At 48.5% G+C, this 6,315-nt stretch overlaps 7 non-coding genes across 7 annotated transcripts; all 7 read left to right on the plus strand.

Moving 5' to 3' along the window:
* Positions 1 to 232: 232 nt before the first annotated feature.
* On the plus strand, positions 233 to 314 carry Trnas-gcu (transfer RNA serine (anticodon GCU)). The gene has a single exon. It is a non-coding gene; the product is annotated as a tRNA-Ser (tRNA).
* An 823-nt stretch (positions 315 to 1,137) lies between these two features.
* On the plus strand, positions 1,138 to 1,219 carry Trnas-gcu (transfer RNA serine (anticodon GCU)). The gene has a single exon. It is a non-coding gene; the product is annotated as a tRNA-Ser (tRNA).
* Positions 1,220 to 2,042: 823 nt separating this feature from the next.
* On the plus strand, positions 2,043 to 2,125 carry Trnas-gcu (transfer RNA serine (anticodon GCU)). Its single transcript has one exon. It is a non-coding gene; the product is annotated as a tRNA-Ser (tRNA).
* Positions 2,126 to 2,948: 823 nt separating this feature from the next.
* Trnas-gcu (transfer RNA serine (anticodon GCU)) lies at positions 2,949 to 3,031 on the plus strand. The gene has a single exon. It is a non-coding gene; the product is annotated as a tRNA-Ser (tRNA).
* An 823-nt stretch (positions 3,032 to 3,854) lies between these two features.
* On the plus strand, positions 3,855 to 3,936 carry Trnas-gcu (transfer RNA serine (anticodon GCU)). Its single transcript has one exon. It is a non-coding gene; the product is annotated as a tRNA-Ser (tRNA).
* An 823-nt stretch (positions 3,937 to 4,759) lies between these two features.
* On the plus strand, positions 4,760 to 4,841 carry Trnas-gcu (transfer RNA serine (anticodon GCU)). The gene has a single exon. It is a non-coding gene; the product is annotated as a tRNA-Ser (tRNA).
* An 823-nt stretch (positions 4,842 to 5,664) lies between these two features.
* On the plus strand, positions 5,665 to 5,746 carry Trnas-gcu (transfer RNA serine (anticodon GCU)). Its single transcript has one exon. It is a non-coding gene; the product is annotated as a tRNA-Ser (tRNA).
* Positions 5,747 to 6,315: the final 569 nt, after the last annotated feature.

The raw sequence follows: 6,315 nt of genomic DNA on the forward strand, positions 1-6,315 counted from the left end.
CGACGATTCGGTGCTTATTTCTGCAGTAAGTAAGTGGGCCGACTAATTTCCTCCGATCGGATACCGACGTGGACGGATGCCATCATTAAATGATTCACGAGTGGGAGCTTGGTCAGCTGCACTGCAGCAGGGCGTTACAGCGTTAACACCAGCCACAGTACGATGCGTTTTGGAATCGACAAACGACTTCTTTCCGTAAGGACTAGCGAGGGACGCAGTTTCTGATGCTTCAGACGAGGTGGCCGAGTGGTTAAGGCGTTGGACTGCTAATCCAATGTGCTCTGCACGCGTGGGTTCGAATCCCATCCTCGTCGAAGAATTTTACGTAAAGCACCCATTTCGGATCACGCCTTCTACATGCGAAACGCCACTCACTAGTAGCAATGGAACGTGTAGGTGGCAGATAACATCTGTAAGAAATACGAAACTAAACCGCCTACCAATTGGAAGGACACAACATTCGATAGCGTACGTCTTCCGAATCAAACATCACCTCAAGATTTATAAACGAATCGAGGTTTGGCACCATGGCGGTGTTTGGGAACGGTGGTTTCTCACTCATAGTTAAGTGCTTACTTCTCGCAGACATTTTAACGTATCGAGCCAATAATACCCCCAACTGTAGCACAACTGTCGCCTTTCGACAGTTTTGCTTTCCGTCCGACCGCCATATACGGAAGCGATCTGATAGGGCCTGGCTCCATCGCCAACAGCAGGAGCCTCTGGTCTCACAATTCGGCTACGAAGAACGTGGTTTGCTCTTCGAAAGAAACTTGGAAGCAACATCAGCGATGAGGTCAACGAAGGTGACAAATAAATGTTGCGCATCGAGATAATCGCGTCGTTGCGGTAGTTGTTATACTGAATGCACAGGACATTTCTCATTTGCATTAGACAACGCTACACGACGATTCGGTGCTTATTTCTGCAGTAAGTAAGTGGGCCGACTAATTTCCTCCGATCGGATACCGACGTGGACGGATGCCATCATTAAATGATTCACGAGTGGGAGCTTGGTCAGCTGCACTGCAGCAGGGCGTTACAGCGTTAACACCAGCCACAGTACGATGCGTTTTGGAATCGACAAACGACTTCTTTCCGTAAGGACTAGCGAGGGACGCAGTTTCTGATGCTTCAGACGAGGTGGCCGAGTGGTTAAGGCGTTGGACTGCTAATCCAATGTGCTCTGCACGCGTGGGTTCGAATCCCATCCTCGTCGAAGAATTTTACGTAAAGCACCCATTTCGGATCACGCCTTCTACATGCGAAACGCCACTCACTAGTAGCAATGGAACGTGTAGGTGGCAGATAACATCTGTAAGAAATACGAAACTAAACCGCCTACCAATTGGAAGGACACAACATTCGATAGCGTACGTCTTCCGAATCAAACATCACCTCAAGATTTATAAACGAATCGAGGTTTGGCACCATGGCGGTGTTTGGGAACGGTGGTTTCTCACTCATAGTTAAGTGCTTACTTCTCGCAGACATTTTAACGTATCGAGCCAATAATACCCCCAACTGTAGCACAACTGTCGCCTTTCGACAGTTTTGCTTTCCGTCCGACCGCCATATACGGAAGCGATCTGATAGGGCCTGGCTCCATCGCCAACAGCAGGAGCCTCTGGTCTCACAATTCGGCTACGAAGAACGTGGTTTGCTCTTCGAAAGAAACTTGGAAGCAACATCAGCGATGAGGTCAACGAAGGTGACAAATAAATGTTGCGCATCGAGATAATCGCGTCGTTGCGGTAGTTGTTATACTGAATGCACAGGACATTTCTCTTTTGCATTAGACAACGCTACACGACGATTCGGTGCTTATTTCTGCAGTAAGTAAGTGGGCCGACTACTTTCCTCCGATCGGATACCGACGTGGACGGATGCCATCATTAAATGATTCACGAGTGGGAGCTTGGTCAGCTGCACTGCAGCAGGGCGTTACAGCGTTAACACCAGCCACAGTACGATGCGTTTTGGAATCGACAAACGACTTCTTTCCGTAAGGACTAGCGAGGGACGCAGTTTCCGATGCATCAGGCGAGGTGGCCGAGTGGTTAAGGCTGTTGGACTGCTAATCCAATGTGCTCTGCACGCGTGGGTTCGAATCCCATCCTCGTCGAAGAATTTTACGTAAAGCACCCATTTCGGATCACGCCTTCTACATGCGAAACGCCACTCACTAGTAGCAATGGAACGTGTAGGTGGCAGATAACATCTGTAAGAAATACGAAACTAAACCGCCTACCAATTGGAAGGACACAACATTCGATAGCGTACGTCTTCCGAATCAAACATCACCTCAAGATTTATAAACGAATCGAGGTTTGGCACCATGGCGGTGTTTGGGAACGGTGGTTTCTCACTCATAGTTAAGTGCTTACTTCTCGCAGACATTTTAACGTATCGAGCCAATAATACCCCCAACTGTAGCACAACTGTCGCCTTTCGACAGTTTTGCTTTCCGTCCGACCGCCATATACGGAAGCGATCTGATAGGGCCTGGCTCCATCGCCAACAGCAGGAGCCTCTGGTCTCACAATTCGGCTACGAAGAACGTGGTTTGCTCTTCGAAAGAAACTTGGAAGCAACATCAGCGATGAGGTCAACGAAGGTGACAAATAAATGTTGCGCATCGAGATAATCGCGTCGTTGCGGTAGTTGTTATACTGAATGCACAGGACATTTCTCATTTGCATTAGACAACGCTACACGACGATTCGGTGCTTATTTCTGCAGTAAGTAAGTGGGCCGACTACTTTCCTCCGATCGGATACCGACGTGGACGGATGCCATCATTAAATGATTCACGAGTGGGAGCTTGGTCAGCTGCACTGCAGCAGGGCGTTACAGCGTTAACACCAGCCACAGTACGATGCGTTTTGGAATCGACAAACGACTTCTTTCCGTAAGGACTAGCGAGGGACGCAGTTTCCGATGCATCAGGCGAGGTGGCCGAGTGGTTAAGGCTGTTGGACTGCTAATCCAATGTGCTCTGCACGCGTGGGTTCGAATCCCATCCTCGTCGAAGAATTTTACGTAAAGCACCCATTTCGGATCACGCCTTCTACATGCGAAACGCCACTCACTAGTAGCAATGGAACGTGTAGGTGGCAGATAACATCTGTAAGAAATACGAAACTAAACCGCCTACCAATTGGAAGGACACAACATTCGATAGCGTACGTCTTCCGAATCAAACATCACCTCAAGATTTATAAACGAATCGAGGTTTGGCACCATGGCGGTGTTTGGGAACGGTGGTTTCTCACTCATAGTTAAGTGCTTACTTCTCGCAGACATTTTAACGTATCGAGCCAATAATACCCCCAACTGTAGCACAACTGTCGCCTTTCGACAGTTTTGCTTTCCGTCCGACCGCCATATACGGAAGCGATCTGATAGGGCCTGGCTCCATCGCCAACAGCAGGAGCCTCTGGTCTCACAATTCGGCTACGAAGAACGTGGTTTGCTCTTCGAAAGAAACTTGGAAGCAACATCAGCGATGAGGTCAACGAAGGTGACAAATAAATGTTGCGCATCGAGATAATCGCGTCGTTGCGGTAGTTGTTATACTGAATGCACAGGACATTTCTCATTTGCATTAGACAACGCTACACGACGATTCGGTGCTTATTTCTGCAGTAAGTAAGTGGGCCGACTAATTTCCTCCGATCGGATACCGACGTGGACGGATGCCATCATTAAATGATTCACGAGTGGGAGCTTGGTCAGCTGCACTGCAGCAGGGCGTTACAGCGTTAACACCAGCCACAGTACGATGCGTTTTGGAATCGACAAACGACTTCTTTCCGTAAGGACTAGCGAGGGACGCAGTTTCTGATGCATCAGACGAGGTGGCCGAGTGGTTAAGGCGTTGGACTGCTAATCCAATGTGCTCTGCACGCGTGGGTTCGAATCCCATCCTCGTCGAAGAATTTTACGTAAAGCACCCATTTCGGATCACGCCTTCTACATGCGAAACGCCACTCACTAGTAGCAATGGAACGTGTAGGTGGCAGATAACATCTGTAAGAAATACGAAACTAAACCGCCTACCAATTGGAAGGACACAACATTCGATAGCGTACGTCTTCCGAATCAAACATCACCTCAAGATTTATAAACGAATCGAGGTTTGGCACCATGGCGGTGTTTGGGAACGGTGGTTTCTCACTCATAGTTAAGTGCTTACTTCTCGCAGACATTTTAACGTATCGAGCCAATAATACCCCCAACTGTAGCACAACTGTCGCCTTTCGACAGTTTTGCTTTCCGTCCGACCGCCATATACGGAAGCGATCTGATAGGGCCTGGCTCCATCGCCAACAGCAGGAGCCTCTGGTCTCACAATTCGGCTACGAAGAACGTGGTTTGCTCTTCGAAAGAAACTTGGAAGCAACATCAGCGATGAGGTCAACGAAGGTGACAAATAAATGTTGCGCATCGAGATAATCGCGTCGTTGCGGTAGTTGTTATACTGAATGCACAGGACATTTCTCATTTGCATTAGACAACGCTACACGACGATTCGGTGCTTATTTCTGCAGTAAGTAAGTGGGCCGACTAATTTCCTCCGATCGGATACCGACGTGGACGGATGCCATCATTAAATGATTCACGAGTGGGAGCTTGGTCAGCTGCACTGCAGCAGGGCGTTACAGCGTTAACACCAGCCACAGTACGATGCGTTTTGGAATCGACAAACGACTTCTTTCCGTAAGGACTAGCGAGGGACGCAGTTTCTGATGCTTCAGACGAGGTGGCCGAGTGGTTAAGGCGTTGGACTGCTAATCCAATGTGCTCTGCACGCGTGGGTTCGAATCCCATCCTCGTCGAAGAATTTTACGTAAAGCACCCATTTCGGATCACGCCTTCTACATGCGAAACGCCACTCACTAGTAGCAATGGAACGTGTAGGTGGCAGATAACATCTGTAAGAAATACGAAACTAAACCGCCTACCAATTGGAAGGACACAACATTCGATAGCGTACGTCTTCCGAATCAAACATCACCTCAAGATTTATAAACGAATCGAGGTTTGGCACCATGGCGGTGTTTGGGAACGGTGGTTTCTCACTCATAGTTAAGTGCTTACTTCTCGCAGACATTTTAACGTATCGAGCCAATAATACCCCCAACTGTAGCACAACTGTCGCCTTTCGACAGTTTTGCTTTCCGTCCGACCGCCATATACGGAAGCGATCTGATAGGGCCTGGCTCCATCGCCAACAGCAGGAGCCTCTGGTCTCACAATTCGGCTACGAAGAACGTGGTTTGCTCTTCGAAAGAAACTTGGAAGCAACATCAGCGATGAGGTCAACGAAGGTGACAAATAAATGTTGCGCATCGAGATAATCGCGTCGTTGCGGTAGTTGTTATACTGAATGCACAGGACATTTCTCATTTGCATTAGACAACGCTACACGACGATTCGGTGCTTATTTCTGCAGTAAGTAAGTGGGCCGACTAATTTCCTCCGATCGGATACCGACGTGGACGGATGCCATCATTAAATGATTCACGAGTGGGAGCTTGGTCAGCTGCACTGCAGCAGGGCGTTACAGCGTTAACACCAGCCACAGTACGATGCGTTTTGGAATCGACAAACGACTTCTTTCCGTAAGGACTAGCGAGGGACGCAGTTTCTGATGCATCAGACGAGGTGGCCGAGTGGTTAAGGCGTTGGACTGCTAATCCAATGTGCTCTGCACGCGTGGGTTCGAATCCCATCCTCGTCGAAGAATTTTACGTAAAGCACCCATTTCGGATCACGCCTTCTACATGCGAAACGCCACTCACTAGTAGCAATGGAACGTGTAGGTGGCAGATAACATCTGTAAGAAATACGAAACTAAACCGCCTACCAATTGGAAGGACACAACATTCGATAGCGTACGTCTTCCGAATCAAACATCACCTCAAGATTTATAAACGAATCGAGGTTTGGCACCATGGCGGTGTTTGGGAACGGTGGTTTCTCACTCATAGTTAAGTGCTTACTTCTCGCAGACATTTTAACGTATCGAGCCAATAATACCCCCAACTGTAGCACAACTGTCGCCTTTCGACAGTTTTGCTTTCCGTCCGACCGCCATATACGGAAGCGATCTGATAGGGCCTGGCTCCATCGCCAACAGCAGGAGCCTCTGGTCTCACAATTCGGCTACGAAGAACGTGGTTTGCTCTTCGAAAGAAACTTGGAAGCAACATCAGCGATGAGGTCAACGAAGGTGACAAATAAATGTTGCGCATCGAGATAATCGCGTCGTTGCGGTAGTTGTTATACTGAATGCACAGGACATTTCTC

This window comes from Schistocerca cancellata, chromosome 2 (assembly GCF_023864275.1).
Source record: "Schistocerca cancellata isolate TAMUIC-IGC-003103 chromosome 2, iqSchCanc2.1, whole genome shotgun sequence".
Lineage (NCBI taxonomy): Eukaryota > Metazoa > Arthropoda > Insecta > Orthoptera > Acrididae > Schistocerca > Schistocerca cancellata.